Source organism: Canis lupus, chromosome X (assembly GCF_048164855.1).
Source record: "Canis lupus baileyi chromosome X, mCanLup2.hap1, whole genome shotgun sequence".
NCBI lineage: Eukaryota > Metazoa > Chordata > Mammalia > Carnivora > Canidae > Canis > Canis lupus.
This window is the reverse complement of record NC_132876.1, coordinates 105,402,028-105,424,149: the sequence shown is the minus strand read 5'-3', so window position 1 is coordinate 105,424,149 and position 22,122 is coordinate 105,402,028. Positions and strand designations below refer to the sequence as shown.

Genomic DNA, 22,122 nt, shown 5'->3' with positions numbered 1-22,122 from the left:
GTGTATAGAAATGGAACATATTTCTGTACATTGATTTTATATCCTGCGACTTTGGTGAATTCATGTATTAGTTATACCAATTTTTTGGTGGAGTCTTTTAGGTTTACTACATAGAGTATCATGTGGTCAGCAAAGAGTGAAAGTTTGACTTCTTCCTTGCAGATTTGGATGCCTTTTATTTCTTTTTGTTGTCTGATTGCTGAGGCTAAGACTTCCAGTACTATGTTAAATAGTAATGGTGGTCTTCCACCTCTTTGGTTAAATTCATTCCTAGATATTTTATTGTTTTAATGCAATTATAAATGGAATTTTTATTTTTATTTATTTTTTTTAAATTTATTTATTTATTTATTTATGATAGTCACAGAGAGAGAAAGAGAGGCAGAGACACAGGCAGAGGGAGAAGCAGGCTCCATGCACCAGGAGCCTGATGTGGGATTTGATCCCGGGTCTCCAGGATCGCGCCCTGGGCCAAAGGCAGGCGCCAAACCGCTGCGCCACCCAGGGATCCCTAAATGGAATTTTTAAAAATTTCTCTTTCTGCTAGTTTGTTAATCAGGGTATAGAAATGCAACAGATTTCTGTATGTTAATTTTGTATCCTGCAACTTCGCTGAATTCATTTAATTAGTTCTAATATTTTTTTGTGGAGTCTTTAGGGTTTTCTATAGATAGTATCATGTCATCTTCACATAGTGACAATTTTACTTCTTCCTTACCTGTTTGGATGCTTTTCATTTCTTTTTCATGCTTTTCGTTCTGTGGCTAGAATTTCCAGTACTATGTTAAATAGAAGTAGGGAGAGTGGACAGCCTTATCTTTTTTCTGGTTTCAGAGGTAAGGTTTTTGGCTTTTCAATTTTTTTAAGATTATATTTATTTGAGTGAGAGAGAGTGTGAGAGAGAGAGAGAACATGAGAGGGGAGAGGGTCAGAGGGAGAAGCAGACTCCCCACTGAGCGAGGACCCTGATGTGGGGCTCAATCCTGGAACTCTACGATCAGGAGCTGAGCCAAAGGCAGACACTTAACTAACTGAGACACCCAAGCACCCTTAGCTTTTGGCCATTCGTTATGGAGTATGATGTTACCTGTGGGTCATATGTGGCTTTTATTTTGTTTAGGTATGTTCCTTCTATACCTACTTTGGTGAGTTTTTATCGTAAATGGATGTTAAATTTTGTCAAATGCTTTTTCTGCATCTGTTGAGATGATTATATGATTTTTTTAAAATTTTTATTTATGATAGTCACACAGAGAGAGAGAGAGAGAGGCAGAGACACAGGCAGAGGGAGAAGCAGGCTCCATGCACCGGGAGCCCGACATGGGATTCGATCCTGGGTCTCCAGGATCGTGCCCTGGGCCAAAGGCAGGCGCCAAACCGCTGCGCCACCCAGGGATCCCATGATTTTTATCCTACATTTTGTTAATGTGGTGTATCATATGGATTGATTTGTGGATATTGAACCATCCTTGCAACCCACCATAAACCCCACTTGATCATGGTGGATGATTCTTTTAATGTATTGTTGAATTTGATTTGCTAATTTTTAAAAAAAGATTTTATTTATTTATTCATGAGAGACACAGAGAGAGAGAGAGGCAGAGATACAGGCAGAAGGAGAAGCAGGCTCCATGCAGGAAGCCTGATGTGGGACTTGATCCTGGATCTCGGGATCACACCCTGAACCAAAGGCAGACTCTAAACCGCTGAGCCACCCATGTGTCCTGATTTGCTAATATTTTGTTGAGGATTTTTTGCATCTATGTTCATCAGGGATATTCGTCTATATTTGTCTCTTTTTTTGGTATTGTCTTTGTATGGTTAGGTTATCAGGGCAATGGTGGTCTCATAGAGTGAATTTGGAAGTATTCCTTCCTCTTCTGTTTTTTAGAATAGTTTGAGAAGGATAGATATTAACTCTTCATTAAACATTTGATAGAATTAACCTGTGAATCTGTCTGGTTCTGAACTTTTGTTTGTTGAGAGTTTTTCGATTATTGATTCAATTTTGTTACTAATAATCAGTCGTTTAGATTTTCTATTTCTTCCTGATTCAGTCTTGGAAGATTGTTTCTTTTTTAAAAAAATATTTTATTTATTTATTCATGAGAGACACAGAGAGAGAGGCAGAGACACAGGCAGAGGGAGAAGCAGGTCCACGCAGGGAGCCCGATGTGGGACTTGATCGTGGGACTCGATCCTGGGTCTCCAGGATCACACCCTGGGCTGCAGGTGGCACCAAACCACTGCGCCACTGGGGCTGCCCCTATTTATTTTTTTTTAATTCAATTAGCCAACATAAAGTACATATTTAGTTTTAGATGTAGTGCATAATGATTTATCATTATGTATAACACCCAGATTGTACGTTTCTAGAAATTCATGATATCTTCTAAATTATTCAGTCTGTTAATATATAATTTTTCATAGTAGCCTGTTATAATCCTTTATATTTCTGTAGTATCAGTTGTAACTTCTATTTCTTTCCTGGTTTAATTTATTTGAGTCCCCTCTCTTTTTTTTTCTTGAGGAGTCTGGCAAAGGGTTTATCTATTTTGTTTATCTTTCCAAAGAACCAGGTCTTAATTTCATTGATTTTATCTGCTTTTTAAAAATATCTATTTCATTTCTTTCCATTCTGATCTTTATTATTTTCTTCTTTCTACTAACTTTGAGCTTTGTTTGCTCTTCTTTTTCTAGTTCCTTTAGGTGAAAGGTTAGATTGTGTATTTAAGATTTTTCTTGTTTTTTGCTTATTGCTTTAAACTCTGTTAGAACTGCTTTTGCTATGTCCCAAAGATTTTGAACCATTGTATTTTTTATTTTCATTTGTCTCCAGGTATTTTTTTTATTTCTTTCCTGACCCATTGGTTGTTTAGTACCATGTTGTTTAGCCTCCATATGTTTGTGTTTCTTCCAGTTTTCTACTTGTAATTGATTTCTACTTTCATAGCATTGTAGTTGGAAAAGATGCTTGATATGATTTCATTTTTCTCAAATTTATTGAAACTTGTTTTGTGGCCTAAAATGTGCTCATCCTGAAAAATGTTCCATGTGCACTTTAAAAGAATGTGAATTTTGCTGTTTTTAGATGGAATGTTCTGTAATATATCTTTTAAGTCCATCTGGTCTAATGTGTCATTCAAAGCCACTGTTTACTTACTGATTTTCTCCCTAATGATCTATCCATTGGTGTGAGTGGAGTGTTAAAGTACCCACTATTTTTGTATTATTGTCAGTTTTGCCCTTTGTGTCTGAATATTTGCTTTATGTATTTAGGTAGGCTTCTGTTGGGTGCATAGATATTTACAATTGTTATATCCTCTTGTTGCATTGATCCCTTTATCACTATGTAATGCCCTTCTTTGTTACAGTCTGTTTTAGTGTCTATTTTGCCTAAGTATTTCTACCCCAGCTTTTTTTGCCTTCATTTGCATGGAATATTTTTTTTTACATCTCTTCACTCTTAGTCTGTTTATCTCTTTAGGTCTAAAGTGAGTTTCTTGTAGGAAGCATATATGTGGGTCTTGTTTTTGTTGTTGTTATTATTTTTATCCATTGAGTTACCCTCTGTCTTTTGATTGCAGCATTTAGTCTTACTTACATGTAAAGTAATTATTATTATTATTATTTTTAAAGATTTTATTTATTTATGCATGAGAGACACAGAGAGAAAGGCAGAGACACAGGCAGGCAGAGGGAGAAGCAGGCTCCATGCAGGGAGCTCGACGCAGGACTCGATCCTCGGACTCCAGGATCACGCCCTGGGCCGAAGGTGGCGCTAAACCGCTGAGCCACCCGGGCTGCCCAAAGTAATTATTGATAGAAATGTACTTACTGCCCTTTTGTTGTTTTTTAGTTGTTTTGTAGCTCTTTTCTATTCTTTTCTTCTTCTCTTGTTCACTTCCCTTATGATCATGTGACTTTCTTTAGTGTTATACTCAGATTCCTTTCTCTAATTTTTTGTGTATTATAGGTTTTTGATATAAACATCCTATTTATATAGCAGTCTATATTAAGTGGATGACTGCTTAAGTTTGAACACATTCTTTTTTTTAAGACTTTTTAAAAATTTATTTTTTTATTCATGAGAGACACACAGAAAGAGGCAGAGACATAGGCAGAGGGAGAAGGAGGCTCCCTGCGGGAAGCCTGATGTGGGACTTGATCTCAGAACTCCGGGATCATGCCCTGAGCCGAAGACAGACGCTCAACCACTGAGCCACCCAGGCATCCCAAGTTTGACCACACTCTAAAAGCACTACATTTTTACTCCTCCCTCCACGTTTTAGTTTTATGATGTCATACTTCACATCTTTATATTTTGTCTCTTTCTTAACTAATTTTTGTAGATAGAAGTGATTTTATTTATTTTGCCTTTTAACCTTTAAAAAAAAGATTTTTATTTATTTGAGGAGGAGGGAGAAAGCACGAGCAGGGGGAGGGGCAGAGGGAGAAGCAAGCTTCCTGTTGAGCAGGGAGCCCAATGCGTTGTTTAATCCCAGGACCTGAGATCATGACCTGAGCTGAAGGCAGACACTTAACAGACTGAGCCATCCAGGCGTCCAGTGTTTTAACCTTTATATTAGCTTTATAACTGATTGATCTACTACCTTTACTATATATTTCCTTTTTTTAAGATTTTATTTATTTATTCATGAGAGACACAGAGAGAGAGAGAGGCAGAGACACAGGCAGAAGGAGAAGCAGGCTCCTCGCAGGGAGCCTGACCTGGGACTCGATCCCAGGTCTCCAGGATCATGCCTGGGCGGAAGGCGGCGCTAAACTGCTGGGCCACCGGGGCTGCCCTATATATTTCCTTTTACCAGTGAAATTTTGTCCTTTCATTAGTCTATCACTTCTAGTTATGGCCTTTTCTTTGTTTATATTTTTAAAAGATTTTTAATATTTATTTGAAAGAGAAAGAGTGAGCAAGAGAGCACAAGCAGGCAGAGCGGTAGAGGGAGAGGAAGTAGGCTTCCCATTGAACAGGGAGCCTGATGCGGGGCTCGATCCCAAGACCCCAAGATCATGACCTGAGCCAAAGGCAGACACTTAACCAACTGAGTCACTCAGTGGCCTCTGGCCTTTCCTTTTCTGCTTTAACATTTCTTGTAAGGACAGTTGAGTGATAATGAACTCCTTTAATTTTTGTTTATCTAGGAAACTCTTTACCTCTTCTTCAAATTTGAATGATAATCTTGCTGGTTGTATGTTTTTTTCCTTTTAGAACTTTGAATATATCATGTCCTTATGTCTTGGCCTACAAAGTTTCTGCTGGAAAGTCAGCTGATAACCCTATAGGGTTTTTCTTGTACATAACTACTTGCTTTTCTCTTGCTGCTTTTGAGATTCTTTATCTTTAATTTTTGATATAATAATTATATGTCTTGGTGTGGACCTCCTTGGGTTCATCTTGTTTGGGGTTTTCTGTGCTTCCTGGACCTGGATGTCTGTTTCCTTTCCCAGATTAGGGAAGTTTTCAGCTATTATTTCTTCAAATACTCTTTTTGACCCTTTTTCTTTCTCTCTTCTCTTCTGGGACCCCTGTAATGTGAATGTTAGTACACTTGATAATATTTTAGAGATCCTTTAATCTATCATCATTTCTTTAAAGATTTTATTTATTTATTTGAGACAGAAAGAGAGAGTTTATGTGAGTGGGGTGAGGGACAGAGGGAGAGGGACAAGCAGACTGCCGGCTGATTGTAAAGCCCAACATGGGGCTTGATCCCAAGATCCTTAGATCATGACCTGAGCCAAAGTCAGATGCTTAATTTACTGAGTCACCCAGGTGCCCTTATCATCATTTTTAAAAATTACTTTTTCTTTTTGCTATTCAGCTTGAATGCTTTCCATTACCTCATCTTCCAGATCACTGATTTGTTCCTCTGCATACACTAATCTGCTATTGCTTCCCTCTAGTGTATTTTTTATTTCAGTTACTGTGTTCTTCAGCTTTGGTTGGTTCTATTTTATATTTTCTATTTCTTTTTTGAAGTTCTCACTCTTCTGTCAATTCTAGTATCTTTATGACCATTACTTTGAATACTTTATTAGGTAGATTGTTTATCTCCATTTTGTTTAGTTCCTTTTCTGAGATTTTCATCTTGTTCTTTTGTTTGGAACATACCTCTTCTGTTTCCTCATTTTGTTTGACTTTCTCTGTTTCTATGTATGAAGAAGGTCAGCTACATCTCCTAGTCTTGATGGTAGTGGCCTTATTTAGAAGGTATTCTTTGGGGCCCAGTAGTCCAGTCTCTCCTTGTTACCAGAACCAGGCCACAACTGCTATGGTTGTGCTGGTGGACAAGACTGATTTCCCAGGGCAGGAGTCACTTTGGAGGGGTACAGTATCACCAAGCCTGCCTGCCAGGTGTAGTTGGGTAGTAGCTGCTTTGGGGGAGATGCCAGTCCCAGCTGAGGCTGCCCACCAGGTATGACGGGGCAGGAGTTGCTTTGGGAGGCACCTGTCATGGCAGGTCTGCAGGTGAATGCGTTGGTGGGGCAATAGGTGCTTGCAAGGTAGGTGGATAGTGTTAGAACTGGCTCCCACAAGCATTTGGCTAGCTACACTGAAGGAGGGCAAGATAAACAGTGCCTCCCAGAACTTCCATTTCCAGAGAAAGCTCCTAAAGATTTTTTTAGGGCACATGCCCTAAAGTTAGTCAATAAATCTTCATGTATAAACCATGTGCTTTTCAAACTGCTCTATCTGTGCTGGGTCTCTTGACCAAGTGTTACAGTGTACCAGCTTTTTAGGAGTGGAGACTCAGTTTCCTATAACCTTCTGTCTTTCACAGAGTTAAGCCCTGCTGATTCTCAAAGTCAGATATTATAGGGGTTCATCTTTGGGACTTGATCCCTCGCTTCTCAGAAATGACTTCTGTGTCTGCAATGTCTCTCCATCTTGTGGATCACTATCAGAGGTCTGGTTCTCAGCTGTGTCTCTGCCTCTCCTCCCCTTCTTGATGTCGCCTTCTCTTTATGTCTTTAGCTATCGAAGATCTGTTCTGCCAGCCTTCAGGCCATTTTCAGAGTGAGTTGCATTATATGCATTTATAGCTTTGTTGTGTCTGTGGGAGGAAGTGAGCTCAGAATCCTTTTACTCTACCATCTTTCTGAGATCTTTCTATTAATACCTATTTCTTTCATTGATTCTTGGAAATCTGTAGCTTTCACTAAAATTTTGGTTAACTTCTTTCAGTTTTTCATTATTTTATATTTTTGTTCATTTAAAGACATTTAAATATATTTCACAGTAACTTAAAGGCACTTAAGACCATCTTTCTAGATCCTTTGCACCCCTTCCTCTTTCTTTCTTTCTTTTTCTTTTCTTCCTTCCTTCCTTCCTCCAATTATTCATTCATTTATTTAACATTAATTGAATTAATATGCTAGGTTTTATACTAGACCTAAGGACAGAGAAATAAATAAAACCTAGATACATTTCTCAAGATTCCTTCAACCTCTTCAATGTGTTACTAATCTAGAAAAAAGAGTTTCATGACATGGAACAGTTTTAAAGAATGTGTGAAGCTGTTCCAGAAAAGTCTTTGATTTAAATAATTTAATTTCTTAGTGGGTATGATATTTTTGGTCAAGAGAACCTACCCATTGTTCCTCAAGCTTCTGAAAACCAGCCTGCTACCTTCTATATAATACATTATAGTAATACTTACTGACTCACGTGCAGGGTGGTTGTGAGAAATTTCATGATATTTATTATCAAGTCTCATTCAGTAGAGAAATTGTTACTGGAAGTAGTACTTGTGGGAAATGTTTTTTTGTCAGGCTGAATTATTTGTTCTATAATATCTTGTGCTAAACCTGAAAGTAACAGACAGTATTCAAAGTGAATCTGAGTATTTTTTCTTTTATCAATATTAATAATATTATTTCTAGTGGACATTTGAAAACATTTAACTTTTTATCATAAATAATAGAAGTATAGATTTATTTGTATAATTTTAAAATTAAATATTTGTTACTAAATATTTAAAGAAGAGGGATCCCTGGGTGGCGCAGCGGTTTGGCGCCTGCCTTTGGCCCAGGGCGCGATCCTGGAGACCCAGGATCGAATCCCACGTCGGGCTCCCGGGGCATGGAGCCTGCTTCTCCCTCTGCCTGTGTCTCTGCCTCTCTCTCTCTCTCTCTCTCTCTGTGACTATCATAAATAAATAAAAATTAAAAAAATATTTAAAGAAGGAAGTGATTGTTTTAATTAGGGACATCTTTGTTTACCATAAGTGGTTGTCCAGAGCTTGTACTTTGAACTTCTGTTTCATATGTTTCTTGAAAATATGAAGAATGGGGCAGCCCTGGTGGCTCAGCGGTTTAGCGCCGCCTTCAGCCCAGGGCCTGATCCTGGAGTCCCGGGATCGAGTCCCATGTCGGGCTCCCTGCATGGAGCCTGCTTCTCCCTCTGCCTGTGTCTCTGCCTCTCTCTCTCTCTCTCTCTCTCTGTCTCTCATGAATAAATAAATAAAATCTTTAAAAAATATATGAAAAATGAAACTATGTATTCTTTTAAAAAATATTTTTAAAGCATAAGTGTGCCTTGTTTGGGGAAATAAACATTGTTGGTGGGGAGCAAATAATTTGTATGATAATTTTGCCTAAACTTCTGTTAATTGAATGCCGTTCTAAAATTTATTAGAGAAACTTTGACATGAAAAAATTAGTTTTAAACCATGAAGTACTATATTAATAGGAAATATTATACTTCATAATGACAATTTAAAGGAATTTTAGGGCCAAAATTATTATAAAGTGATTTCGTAGACTTAGTTTACTTAGATGAGACAATATGAATGAATAAATGTTTGCCTTCAAAGAGAGGAAAAATGGAAAAATAGAAGAGATCCCTCATTTTCAGTTTTTTGTTCACCATTTGGTATGCAGTCCTCCAGGGGATAAAACCAATAGTCCCACTATTTGTAAGAATATTAGGATAGGATCCAAGAAATTAAGAAAAACACTGTAATGTTAAAACTGAATTTAAAAAATTCATATAAGCCCTTGGTTAAATAGTGTTAGTTATCTATTGTTACATATTACCACAAAGTTAGAGGCTTAACACAGGACACATTTATTATTTCACACTTTCTGTGGGTTAGGAGTCTGAGCATGACTTAGCTGCATGCTCTGCTTTAGGGACTCACAGAGCTTCAATCAAGGTGTCAGTCAACACTGTGCTCACATCTTCTCCCAAGTTCTTTGGTTGTTGGCAATTTTTCATTCCTTGCAGGCTTCTGGGCTGAGGGTCTCAGTTTGTTGTTGGATGTTAGCTAGGGGCTGCCCTCAGTTCTTTGTCAAGTGGTTCTCTCCCTAAGTGATTCACAGCCTGGCAGCTGGCTTCTTTAAAGCTAGCAAGGGGGATATTCTCCTTCCAAGACTGACATTAATCATAAATCATACACATATAATTATATATATGTAATTGTGTGCATCCTGCGATCTTTGCCAGACACTGATGACTAGAAGCAAATCACGATTCCTTCCACTTTCAGGAGGGAAGCACACAGGAACATGAACACCAAGGGGGCACCCTAGAGTCTGTCTTCCTCAATATGTATATTTTTCTAGTTCTGTCCATTGAAATGGCCTAAAAGCAGTGTCACCCCAGTAATAATGAACACCTCTAGTGTTCAGGTTGTGGTCTCTGAAAACCACTCCCCACTAAAGTACAACTGGACCTTTTGGAGAAATAGCTCATTCCAAGGCTGGAACAGAGAAAATACAAGAAAAGCCAGGGATATTTTTTTGTGCTAGAAATCAGTAAAGTTCTTAAAGATCACTGGGCTTATGTTCCACTGGCCATAGTCATGACATTTCGAGCATTATAAAGACTAACAGTAGCAATGAATTCAAATAGGTGGAATCTATGAAAATTCACCCTTTGAGAAAGCTATTGAATCAACTACTTACTATGAAAGTTGGTAATTAATGGCAAAAAATAAAGCATTTTATCCTGCCTTTCCAGTAGAATTTGTATTTCATGTAACCAAATATCCCCCCGAAATGAGGGAAAGCTTTACTTCACAGGTGAATACTAATTAGTAAATGTAGAAGAGATGATAGACTTTTAAAAACATCACAATCTTTTTTTTAATATTTTATTTACTTATTCATAAGAGACACACACAGTGAGAGGTAGAGACATAGGCAGAGAGAGAAGCAGGCTCCATGCATGGAGCCCGATGTGGGACTCGATCCTGGGACACCAGGATCACACCCTGAGCTGAAGGCAGGCGCTAAACCACTGAGCCACCCAGGGATCCCCAAACATCACAATCTTGAATGAAATTGCCATGAATTATAATGGTCATAACACCATATCAACAGGTGTTAAAATGGTTAATAAGAACTGGATTTTTAAAAAGATTTTATTTTTAAGTAATCTCTACACCCAACATAGGACTTGAACTCACATCCCTGACATCTAGAGTCACATGCTCTACAAGCAAGCCAGCCAGGCATCCTGGAACTGGATATTTTTAAAATGCAAAGGAACAATGGTCACTTTCTAGTTTCAGGGCAAAAATATAACTGTAAAATGGAGGGATTAGGCAGTCATCACCTTAATCCAGTGGTCAGTCTTAACATCCTTAATGGATTAACCATATATTATGTGTTTTCTGATGTGATTCAACATGAATACCCATAACCTATAGAGAATTCTAGCCAAAAATTTTAGTAAAAATGTTACAGCATTTCAAATACAGGAAATAAAAGAACAAACTAAATAGCACCAGAGGTAGCAACTAAATGAACCAAAAGGTGGCACATTCTTCAGAGCAACTGTAGAACCATCTCCTCAATAGTCAACAACATAACCAAAGGGACCTAATAATCAGATGATATGTGTGGTCCTCAAACAGATTCTGTTATGGACCAAACAAGAGTTAAGGGCATTTTTGTTTCATTTGAGAAATTTTTAATGTAGTCTAGATATTTGATGAAATGGACATATGGAGCTTGTAGACTTAAAAAGCAAGTTACAAAATAGCATGTGATCCAACTGTGATCCATTTTTGTAAGAAGTACACACACACGTACATACACACATTTAATGGTATAGGAAAAGATCTGGAAGTACAGGTACCAAGGTGTTAACAATGGTGGATCTCTCAGCAGGGAGAAGGGGCAGAAATGTTTATGAGTTTCCTGTTGTTGTTGTAACAAATTACCACAAATTTAGTGCCCTAAAACAACACGGATTTATTCTCTTACAGTTTTGGAGGTCAGAAGTATGGAGAAGTTTATGGAGCTAAAATTAAGGTGTCTGTAGGGTTGGTTCCTTTTGGAAGTTCTAGGAGAGAATCCATTGCTTGTGTCTTCCATTTTCTTGAGGCTGCCTGCATTCCTTGGCTCTAGTTGCATCACTCCAATATATACTCTTATTGTCACATCACCTTCTCTGTCTTCTGACTCTCCCGCTCCCCTTTCCTAAGGACTCCCGTGATTACATTGAGCCCACTTAGATAATCCAGGATAATCTCCCCATTTCAAGATCCTCGACTTAGTCACATCTGCAAAATCCCTTTTGCCATGTAAGGTAACATTCAAAGGTTTCAAGAAATCAGGTCATGGACATATTTGAGGGGAGCCATTATTCTGTCTGCCATAGTATATAATGTTTTTATTCTATATTTCTGTTTAGGTATTTTATATTTTTATAAAATGTGGATGTTATTACTTAGAATATATTAGTTAAAAGTATGGGGCGCCTGGGTGGCTCAGTCGATTGGGTGTCTGCCTTCGGCTCAGGTCATGATCCTGGGGTCCTGGGATTGAGCTCCATTTGGGGCTCCCTGCTCAGCGGGGAGCCTGCTTCTCCCTCTCCACCCCTGCTTATGCTCTCACTCGCTATCTCTCCACCCCCTCCCTGTCTCAAATGAATAAATAAAATCTTTTTTAAAAACCAAAATTATATTAGTTAAAAGTAGAAAAATGTTATAGTTTAATATCAAGTTACATGAAATGTGGTTATATATAAACTTTTATCTGGCTCCATGTGAAGTTTGAGCTTCATGTTCAGTTATTTTCTTACTTTGTATTTATACTAAATCAGAAAATTCAAATTCACAATTATACATTGCCAGAAATGGCAGCAAGTGTTTGGTAATTGAGTCAGAGACTTTTGTATGTTGGATTGAACAAAAATCCATAAATTGAGAAATCGAGAAGAATCCATAAATTGAATGGTTTCTTCCATTGAATGTTGCCTCCAATTAAGTGGATGAGATATCAAACTCAAATTCTGCAAGGATGAATGTTTCACCTTAGAAGAGTGGGTATCACTAGGGGCAGTACCACCCAAGGGTATGCTTTGAAAACTCCTGTGTGGCTAGTAAGGTTGTTGCAGTGATTGACAGGAACCCCCTGGCCGGGGATTAGTTAGTTGGGCAGAAGCCAAGAATGTCATATGTCCTTCAGTGCATGTGACTTTCTTACAAGGATGAATTTTCCTACGTCTTTTTTTTTTAAGATTTTATTTATTTATTCATGAGAATACACAGAGAGGAGAGAGAGAAGCAGAGACACAGGCAGAGGGAGAAGCAGGCTCCATGCAGGGAGCCCAATGTGGGACTCGATCCCGGGTCTCCAGGATCACACCCTGGGCTGAAGGCGGCGCTAAACCGCTGAGCCACCAGGGCTGCCCATTTTCCTACGTCTTATGTGATTTTCTTTCTTTTTTTAAATTTTTTTATTATTTTTTTTCTTATGTGATTTTCATTTTTTAATTTTTTTAATTTTTATTTATTTATGATAGGCACACAGTGAGAGAGAGAGAGAGGCAGAGACACAGGCAGAGGGAGAAGCAGGCTCCATGCACCGGGAGCCTGACGTGGGATTTGATCCTGAGTCTCCAGGATCGCGCCCTGGGCCAAAGGCAGGCGCTAAACCGCTGCGCCACCCAGAGATCCTCTTATGTGATTTTCAAACATCCCCCTGGCCATTCATATGTATGAGAAACTTATTTGTAATTATCTGAACCTAAACCTGACCTCATTTTGCATGTAAATTCAATGTACTTTTTTCTCTTTCTAAAATTTATTTTTTAAAATATGAGATGCTTTTACAAATTTGCATGTCATTCTAGTGCAGGGGCCAAGCTTATCTTTTCTGTATAATTCCAATTTTAGTATATTGCTGCTGAAGTGAGCATAACTCAAAGTATTTTTTGCATGGTTTTAATATCCTGGAATTTTCCAGGAACGGAACTACTGTGTAAGTTGAAAAGAGTGTGTGTTGTTTTGTTTGGAACTTTCCCAAGAATGGCTTAATGTTTTAGAAAATCATGCCAGTGACATCAATGCCATTTATGGGCTGTGCTAGATATCTTCCATTTGCCCTTCCAGATTCACTCCACCCTCTCTACCTGCTCTGTGCCATGGGAGGTGGTATCAATAGGTTTCTTTGCCCTCCAGCTTCTGGTTAGGTTCACTCAATGGAAAGCATGGGCAGGAAACCTGGAAGGTGAAAGGAGAGTGAGGTGTGCCACTTGAAATGACCATCAGGAAGTGAATGTCGTTTCCATGGAAACATAAAATTGGATGTGACAACAGTATTCCAGTAGAAAATGGTAACGTTGTATATACATGATTGGATCCAAGCTGCTCAGAAGGCACAAGTAAAGTGCATGAAGCTATGTTTTAAGCTCACATGGTACTTGCTTCTACTGATTTACTTCTCCCTTTAACCCGCATTTATGACTTCCCAGAGAGTTCTCTATGACTGGTTAACTAGAAAAAGCACAGGCCTGGTTTACACACAGTTTGCTGGCACCAGCTTAAAAATGGATCCATTCTAGTCCCTGAAAGACAGTGGTGAAGGAAAATATTCCTAGCAGCAAAACTTTGAGCAAGACCTCTTATTGTCCACTTCATGCAGAAGGACAGATAGCCTGTTATCTCTCTGGGCACGCTTTTGTTAGAGGATACTATCCATCACAGCCCAGAGCATCATTGTGTGTTCTTGTTTTACATTCCTGGAACACAGGATCCAGACCGCTCTTTACCTGAGCCATTTCTCAGGGCTTTCTTCGTAGGGAGCTGCCTTGAGGGATGAGGCGATGTCTCCTTCTGAACAAATAGGAGGTTTTCTCTAAAAGATGTGAATTCCCTAAGGCCAATATTCCTCGGCAGCAATGCAAAACTACAAGATATAAACAATGTGTCCACTGGGCCCCTCTGCATGGCCCCTGTGGGACTTGGGGAGTGAGGAACCCACATATATATGCTGATGATGCTCATACTGCTTACCATGCTGCTGGCATTCAGGAAATGATAACAGGCTAATTTGTTAGCTTGTAAGTAGGAGAAAAATCTCAAACCCCGACAAATGTTTATTATACACTTTGCAGTTAGTTTTATAAGCCTTTTGGATAGTATGTGACTTGTACCTGATTTGGTATTGAAGAGCATAACTCAGAATTATTCCTCTGTAGTTTTGGTCCCTTAGGGAAAAATTTTGCCACTTTTATGTTTGAATGACGTATTTTTTTGTTTTGTTCAGGCAAAACTCTACTGCCAGAGGTGTCCCTGCACATCTGTTGGAAAAAACAGGTAAGTTTTAATAACTTCATGAAATTATTTAAAAAGGTTACATGGCAACAGTACTAAGGACTAGAGGTAAATGGATTGCCAATATAATAAATCAGAAATTCAGATATTGTCAGTTTCTTCTGTTTGCACTGTAGGATGGATAACATTCCATGCTAATATTCCAATTGTTTATAATTCTATTTTGCCCTTTTCCTTTCCATAGTAAGTTTTAATCTTCCTAGATCTGTCTTTATTTCTTTCAGTTCTAAATAATGGAATTTCAGCATTTGGTCTGGAAAACCACAGGCTGTCCTAACTGCTGGTATAAGAAATCCCAGCAACAGAATAAGACGATTTTCTGGTTTCTTAATATGTCCTTGAAAATATTATTACTAACAAAGGGGTCTTGTAAGACATCTGGAACTCAAAACTTCTGGCTTGTTCTGTGAACGTAACTTTGGCCTTAAAAAGCCTGTAATTCTTTTTGTTTGTATTACCGAATAATGTGTTTCCCTGGTAATGATATTTAAATTGCCATCCCCATGTCCTAAAAGCTATGAATACCTATGAGCTTTCTTTAATAGCCAAGTTAATGGAAAATTTATGTGCACACAAAAACTTGTATGCAAATGTTTATAGCAGCTTTATTCATCAGAAACTATCTAATGTCCTTCAACAGGTGAATGGATAACAAACTGGCACAAGTGTACAGTGGAGTACTAGTCAGTGATAAGAAGGAAAGATCTACTGATTCACTCAACACAAATGAATCTTTTTTCTTAGTGGCAAAATATATATAACATAAACATGGATGAATTGTAAATGTATTTTGCCAAGTGAAGGAAGCCAGATTCTAAGACCCAGAAGTATTGTATAGTGCCATTCATTAAGACATTGTGGAAAAGGCAAAACTATAGGGAGATGTATTAGTTTCCTATTGCTGCTGTAAAAAAATTACCACAAACTTGGTGCCTTACAACAGCACCAATTTATTCTCTTAGAGTTCTGGAGGCCAGAAGTAAAAAAATCAGTTTCATTAGACTAAAGTCAAGGTATTGTAGGACTGGTTCCTATTGGAGGCTCTAAGGGAGGATTCATTTCTATGACTTTTCTGGGTTCTAGAGGCTGCCTGTATTACTTAGCTTGTGACTCCTGCCTCACAACACTCCAACCTCGTGCTTCCATCTTCATGTCTCCTACTACCTCCTTTGTCTTGCTGCTCTCTTTTAAGGACCTCTGTGATTATTTAGGACTCACCTGGATAACCCAAGATGATCTCCCCATCACAAAATTCTTTTCTTTTTTTTTTTTTCATCACAAAATTCTTAATCACATCTGCAAAGTCCCTTTTGCCATGTGATGTAATATTCACAGGTTGGACGGATTAGAACTTGGATATTTTTTCAGGTCATTATTCGGTCTACCATAAGACGGAAAGTAAAGCAGTAATTGCCAGGGATTGTGGGAGAAGGAAGGTTGAAATATACAATGGGCTGTACAAGAGTGGTGTAGATATGTATGACTCCACAGTTGTCAAAAACCCACAGAATGTTACGCCACCAAGAATGAACTTTACTGTTTGCAAAATTTTAAAAATTAATATGATTGTCCGTGATCTTGGGATGGAGTGCAGCGTGTGACAAAAGAACCTAATTGTATTAAAATTGTATGGCATAACTTCACTGAAGAGGGTAGGGGGGAATGTTAAATAACTGTGAAAAATTGTTTTGTTTTTTTTTTAAGTTTATAGACACAGAGATTACATTGGTGGTTGTCAGAGGAGGGGGTGAGGTGTAGGAAAAATGGGTGAAGGGAGTCAAAAGATGCAAACTTCCAGTTATAAAATAAATAAGTCATGATGATGTAATGTACAGCATGGTGACTACAGTTAATAGTACTATATTGCATATTTGAATGTTGCTAAGAGAGGAAGTCTAAAGTTCTCATCACAAGAAATGTGTGTATGGTGGCAGATATTAACTGGACTTATTGTGGTGATCATTTTGCAGGATATACAAATATTGAATCATTATGTTGTACACCTATAACTAATATAATGTTGTATGTCAATTATACCTCAATTTAAAATAAGAAAATGGTATTTTGATAAGATAATATAAGGCTAACAATAAAAAGAACTATACATAAGTGTACTCTAGTTGGTAGATATATACAGAAATATAGATATGTACATATACATAAGGTAGTATACTTACATATATTTTCTGGCTCTGGCTTCTGAAATGGTCTAGAAGCAGTGATACCCCAGTAGCAATGAGTATACCTAGCACCCAGGTCTTTGTTGCTAAGTATTATTCTCCAATAAATGGAACCAGGGTTCCTTAAAGAAATGGCCGATTCTACGGTTGGGGCAAGGAAGATATAGGATGAGTGCAGAACGTCTTCTAGGACTAGAAGAGGACAATAAGAGCCTGCACTTGGCCTCTCCAGACCCCTGCTGTGAATCATATGCTGTGATGTATAATCCGACTTTTGTGCTGTTGATATAGCATGTCCTTTCCCTATAATAAACTGTATATTTGTAAGCCATGTCATTTGGGTTCTGTAAGTCTTCTTTAGCATTTGAACCTACTTACCTGCCACTATTCGTACAGCTATATATATTCAGTTTTTGTAAATGCTACATGATACTAGGGAAAAAAACCAGTATATTATCTAGTATTCAATACATGTTTCTTTGCAGGAAGCTATTAAATAAGATTTATTAATCATATTATTAAGTGATACTCTATCCTTCTTCATATTTTGGCTTTATAAATTCCAATGTCATTTTTTAAATGTCAAATTGTACTAATGTAAGTATTTTCATCTTTGATTTCTCTTCATTTGCATTTATTTTATATATTCTCCTTCCTTTACATTAATCTTTTTGTTTCATTTTGTGTTTCATCTAAATAACATAAAATGGAATTCTTAGTCCAATTTGTGAATCCTAATTTTAGTTTATTTTTATCTTTTTATTTTTTAAGATTTTAGTTTTGAGTAATCTCTACACCCCTTGCTCTACCAACTGAGCTAGCCAGGTGCCCCTGTGAATCTTAATTTTTTTCTTTTTTTTTTAATTTTTTTCTTTTTGAATCTTAATTTTTAATAGGGGAGTAGATTCCAATGTATTTATCATGATAACTAATACATTTTTTATTATTCATGTCATATTTTTATGCTATTTTAAAAGATTTATTTATTTGAGAGAGAGAGCACAAGGAGGAAGGGTAGAGAGAATGTCAAATGGACTGTGCTGAGTGCGAAGCCCAATGTGGGTCTTTAGTTTCACAATCCTGAGATCACAAGCTAAGCCAAAACCCAGAGTCAGATGCTTAACCAACTATGCCACCCAGGCATTCCTTTTTATTCTATCTTTAATGTTTCCTTATTTTTTTTATTTCTTTTTCCCTTTTGAGTGATTGCTTTTATCTTCTTCATTTCTTTAGAATCCATATATACTCCTTTTGATACTGGAAAGTATGACCTTTCAGTTTTTCAAAAGCATTCTGTAGGTAATGTACACAGTATGTATGTCTGTATTATTTTAATTCCAGTATAGTTAACATAGTGTTATATTAGTTTCAGATATACAATATAATGATTCAGCAATTCTGTACATTACTGAGTGCTCATCATGATAAGTGTACTCTTTTTTTTTTTAAAAAAAGATTTTATTTATTTATTCATGAGAGACAGAGAGGGAGGCAGAGACATAGGCAGAGGGAGAAGCAGGCTCATGCTAGGAGCCCAGTGCACAAGGGAGCCTAATGCAGGACTCGATCCCAGGACTCCAGGATCACGCTTAACCGCTGAGCCACACAGGCGTCCTGATAGGTGTACTCTTAATCCCCTTCACCTATTTCACCCATCTCACCACCCACCTCTCCTCTGGTAACCATCAGTTTGTTCTCTATAGTTAAAAGTCTGCTTTTTGGCTTGTCTCTCTTTTTTTCTTTGTTCCTTTGTTTTCTTAAGTTCTACATATGAGTGAAATCATATGGTATTTAAAAGTTTGGAACGCTTCACGAATTTGTGTGTCATCCTTGCGCAGGGACCATGCTAATTTCTGTATCATTCCAATTTTAGTATTTGTACTGCTGAAGCAACTAGAATGTACACAGTATTTTAACAGCAAGAAAGCTGTCAACAACTGTTAGGGTCATGTCAGAAGGACTTAGGAGCCAACCTAAAGAATTTCCCCCAGTCACAGTTGGCATAATTTGAGCATCAGTAAAAATAATTGCAGTGGATTGAAACACCTGGGGTATGTTTGAATCATGAGTTTACAATGCTATCAAACTTATTTTTCTCCTTAAAAAAAAACCTGATTGAAGTATGGACTTCCAAAATGGTGGGGTGAGATTAGTAGACACTTTCCCCAGAGAAACAAGTATTTAACTGGTGAAAAGTATTTTAGAAACCCAACCATTTAAAGTCTCTGGGATTGTCCTAAGAACAGACAGCAAATACAGAAACATTTATCCAAGAAAATTTACCAGTAAACCTTAGTAAGAGCAATGAACTTGTTACTTAAATGGGAGTCTGTGACATCTGAACCACAAACTGCTTCCTACTTCTCAGCTCAGTCTGATGGAATCTACTTGTGTAAGATGCAGCCAAAGAGATGGGACTCCATTTCCTCTCAGCTCCCAGTCTAGGGCTATGGTTTCACTCCAGGAAGGGCAGGCCATCAGCATCTTTTATCACCTCAACTCCGTGTTGCAGAAGCTATAGCCAGGCAGGTTCAAGGCAGAGGATTGGAGGTCCCATTCCTGTCCAGCCTCCACTGTGGGACAGAAGTTCTACTGCATGTGCAGCAGGCTGTAGTACTGGGACGTCATCACTCCTGCTCCAGCTTGCTCACATGGCAGAGGTTCCATATCCAGAGGAGCAGGACAAGAGGGGTAGGGGCCATTATCCCCAGAAGAGAGACTCTCTCTCTTCCAGGGGGACTGGGCTGCGATGACCTGAGCCCAGAGCTGCCTATACCCATCTAGAAGAAGCCTGTCTCCTCCAGCGTGGGCTGGAAGAGAGCTGAGGCAGCCAGAGAGCAGAGGGGTCCTGACCAAACCGTTGGACTTCCTGAATCCAGTCCACTTGAAGATGGGCATCACCACTTTATTGGGATGCCATGAGGTTTAGATGAGAGAACTCAGGGAAAGCACCAAGTAGCGTGCAGAACACAAGGTGAGCCCTCAATAAATGATGAATTTTCTCCTGTCTTAGTGATCGCAGGGGTTTTTGTAATGAAAAGTTGTCCTTAAAAATCGTTGCCCCACTGTGTGGATGTGCGGGTGGGCGATTTTCCCTGAGGCGGGGTGAGTTCTTTCAGTCTGCAGATAGAGATGTGTCTCAGGCTGAGGAAAACCTTTTTCCAGAAGATCTTTCGTTATGGCCTCTGTTGGCCAGGAGCAGCAAGTACCTGTGTGTTGGTGTTGGCTGTCTGTTCTCCGTGTCTACCATCTCTCTCCTCCCCCTCTGAATGTTGAGCTCCCCGGGGGCGTGGACACAGGTGATGGTATTCATCTCCATAGTGGTTGCCCCTGGCTCTTCCCCCCTGCTCTTGGGCCACAGGAGACCCAGGCAAGGCCTCAGAGCCACTGGCCTGGAGGCGTGGCCTGGGAGCTTGTAGGAAATGCAGAGTCTTGGGCAGTCCTGGCCCTGCTGCCACAGAGGAGTGGGTTCACAGCAATCCTGGGTTGTTGGGGTGGGGGTGGGGGATTGTGTGCACATTAAGTTCCAGAAGCTCCGCTCCAGAGCACAGGCGCTCTGTAACCCTTTTATTCATGATCCATTTTATCTGGCTACTCACAGGGTTGTTCTTTACAGCGAAGGCTGTCCCAGACTCCTCACCAGATCAGACCATGCCATCCATGCTCTGACTCTACTTCTCATTTCATTCTCGTGTGAACTTTCCCTCAACATAGTGTCATTACCGTAAAGTGGGGACTCCATTGCTGGCCACCTGAGTCTTACAGGCACAATTCACACTTGATTGAAACCTTAATTTCACTCAGTCAGATTCCTGCTGTGTCCTTGGCTTCCTTCACCTTTTCAAGAATTACGAAACTTTCCACATTTCTGCCAGCTGCTCCTTCCTGTTTTGTTCTCAATTTGGGGTGTTTGTTTCTATTTGCTTTATGTCTGTGTGCAAAAACAAGCAAAAAACATTTGTGGTTCATATAAACATAGAACACAATTCAAATTTGTTCCATATGAGATTCTCTGATGAGGAATTCTTACATTCTGTAATTGGTGAGAATATTTTTGCTTTAAACTGTAATGTTGAATTATCACTTCTTTTAGCATATTTATTTAATGTATTTTGGGGTGAAAAGTCATTATATCATTAAAAAGGAGTCTTTGTTCAAAATGTGGCAGATTTTTCAAGAGCTGCTTTAGCAAATGTTGCTAACTCAAAGATCGTTCTGTAAGGTAGTTATGTTCTTGGCAAAAATTAAAAAGTATGAGCACATCAAGAGTTAGCCAAGAAATGGAGATTTGGGAATTCTCTTCTTCTGCTGGAAGGAATATATATTAGGATAGTCATTTTGGAGAGTTATATTGAAAATCTGCCATCTCCAGCAATTTTACTTCTTTATACTCCAAGAGAAACTCTTATAAATGTGGGCAAAGAGGTATTTACCAGGATGTACTAATGTTTCTTGAAGTATATTGCTGTGTGGCCCAGTTGTCTATGTATCATGTGGGCTCCTGGTTAAATTGCAGATTCCTTAGCTCTATTCCATACCTACTAAAAATTAGAATTTCTAGGAATTGAGACCCAGCAATCTACATCTTTAGCAAGATATTCCCTTGCAAATTTGAAAAACATTGTTGTTTTCTTAATTATAAGTAGTCTAGTTTTATTTATTTCATTGTTTAATTATGCAAATTGTTTTGAAAATAAGTACTGTTATATGGTCCACAGAAAAGTAGAAGGGAGGCAATTGAATATATTGAATATAATGCTTGCCCCACTCCAAAGATTCTGTGAAATGTAAAGGTAATTTTTTCTTTGTATGTTTATTTTTGTTTGTTTTTTATTTTATTTTTTTAAATATTTTTTATTTATTTATGATAGACAGAGAGAGAGAGAGAGAGAGAGAGAGAGGCAGAGACACAGGAGGAAGGAGAAGCAGGCTCCATGCCGGGAGCCCGATGTGGGACTCGATTCCGGGACTCCAGGATCGCGCCCTGGGCCAAAGGCAGGCGCTAAACCGCTGAGCCACCCAGGGATCCCCTGTTTGTTTTTTAAACTTGCTATGGAAAATTTCAAGTATATACACAATGAGAATAATGCATCAAACCCCAATGTGCCCATCATCCAGAATCAATGTTTGTTCCTTTATGGCCAATTTTGTTTCATTGATATCCCCCACCCACTTCACCCTCAACCCCCATACTTCCCTCAACTTTTCCCTTATTATTTTGAAGGCCATCCCAGGTAGCATACCATTCTCTTTATTGAAGTAAAGTTGACATACAGTATTATATTAGTTTTAGTTGTACAACATAGTGATTCAACAATTCTGTACATTATGAAATGCTCACCACAAAAAGT

General features: G+C 38.5%; 1 protein-coding gene, 1 non-coding gene and 1 pseudogene across 2 annotated transcripts in view; 1 reads left to right on the top strand and 2 right to left on the bottom strand.

The window, feature by feature from the left end:
• The window catches only part of ZFX (zinc finger protein X-linked), a 96,245-nt gene that overhangs the window by 9,194 nt on the left and 64,929 nt on the right, over positions 1-22,122 (top strand). Inside the window, exon 2 of the mRNA XM_072816801.1 lies at positions 14,524-14,573. The gene's annotated coding sequence lies outside the window, so the exon portion shown is untranslated. The remainder of the gene's footprint in view (positions 1-14,523; positions 14,574-22,122) is intronic.
• Positions 13,068-13,173, bottom strand: LOC140628869 (U6 spliceosomal RNA). Its single transcript, XR_012026801.1, has one exon. It is a non-coding gene; the product is annotated as a U6 spliceosomal RNA (small nuclear RNA).
• Positions 18,565-18,664, bottom strand: LOC140628867 (U6 spliceosomal RNA; annotated as a pseudogene).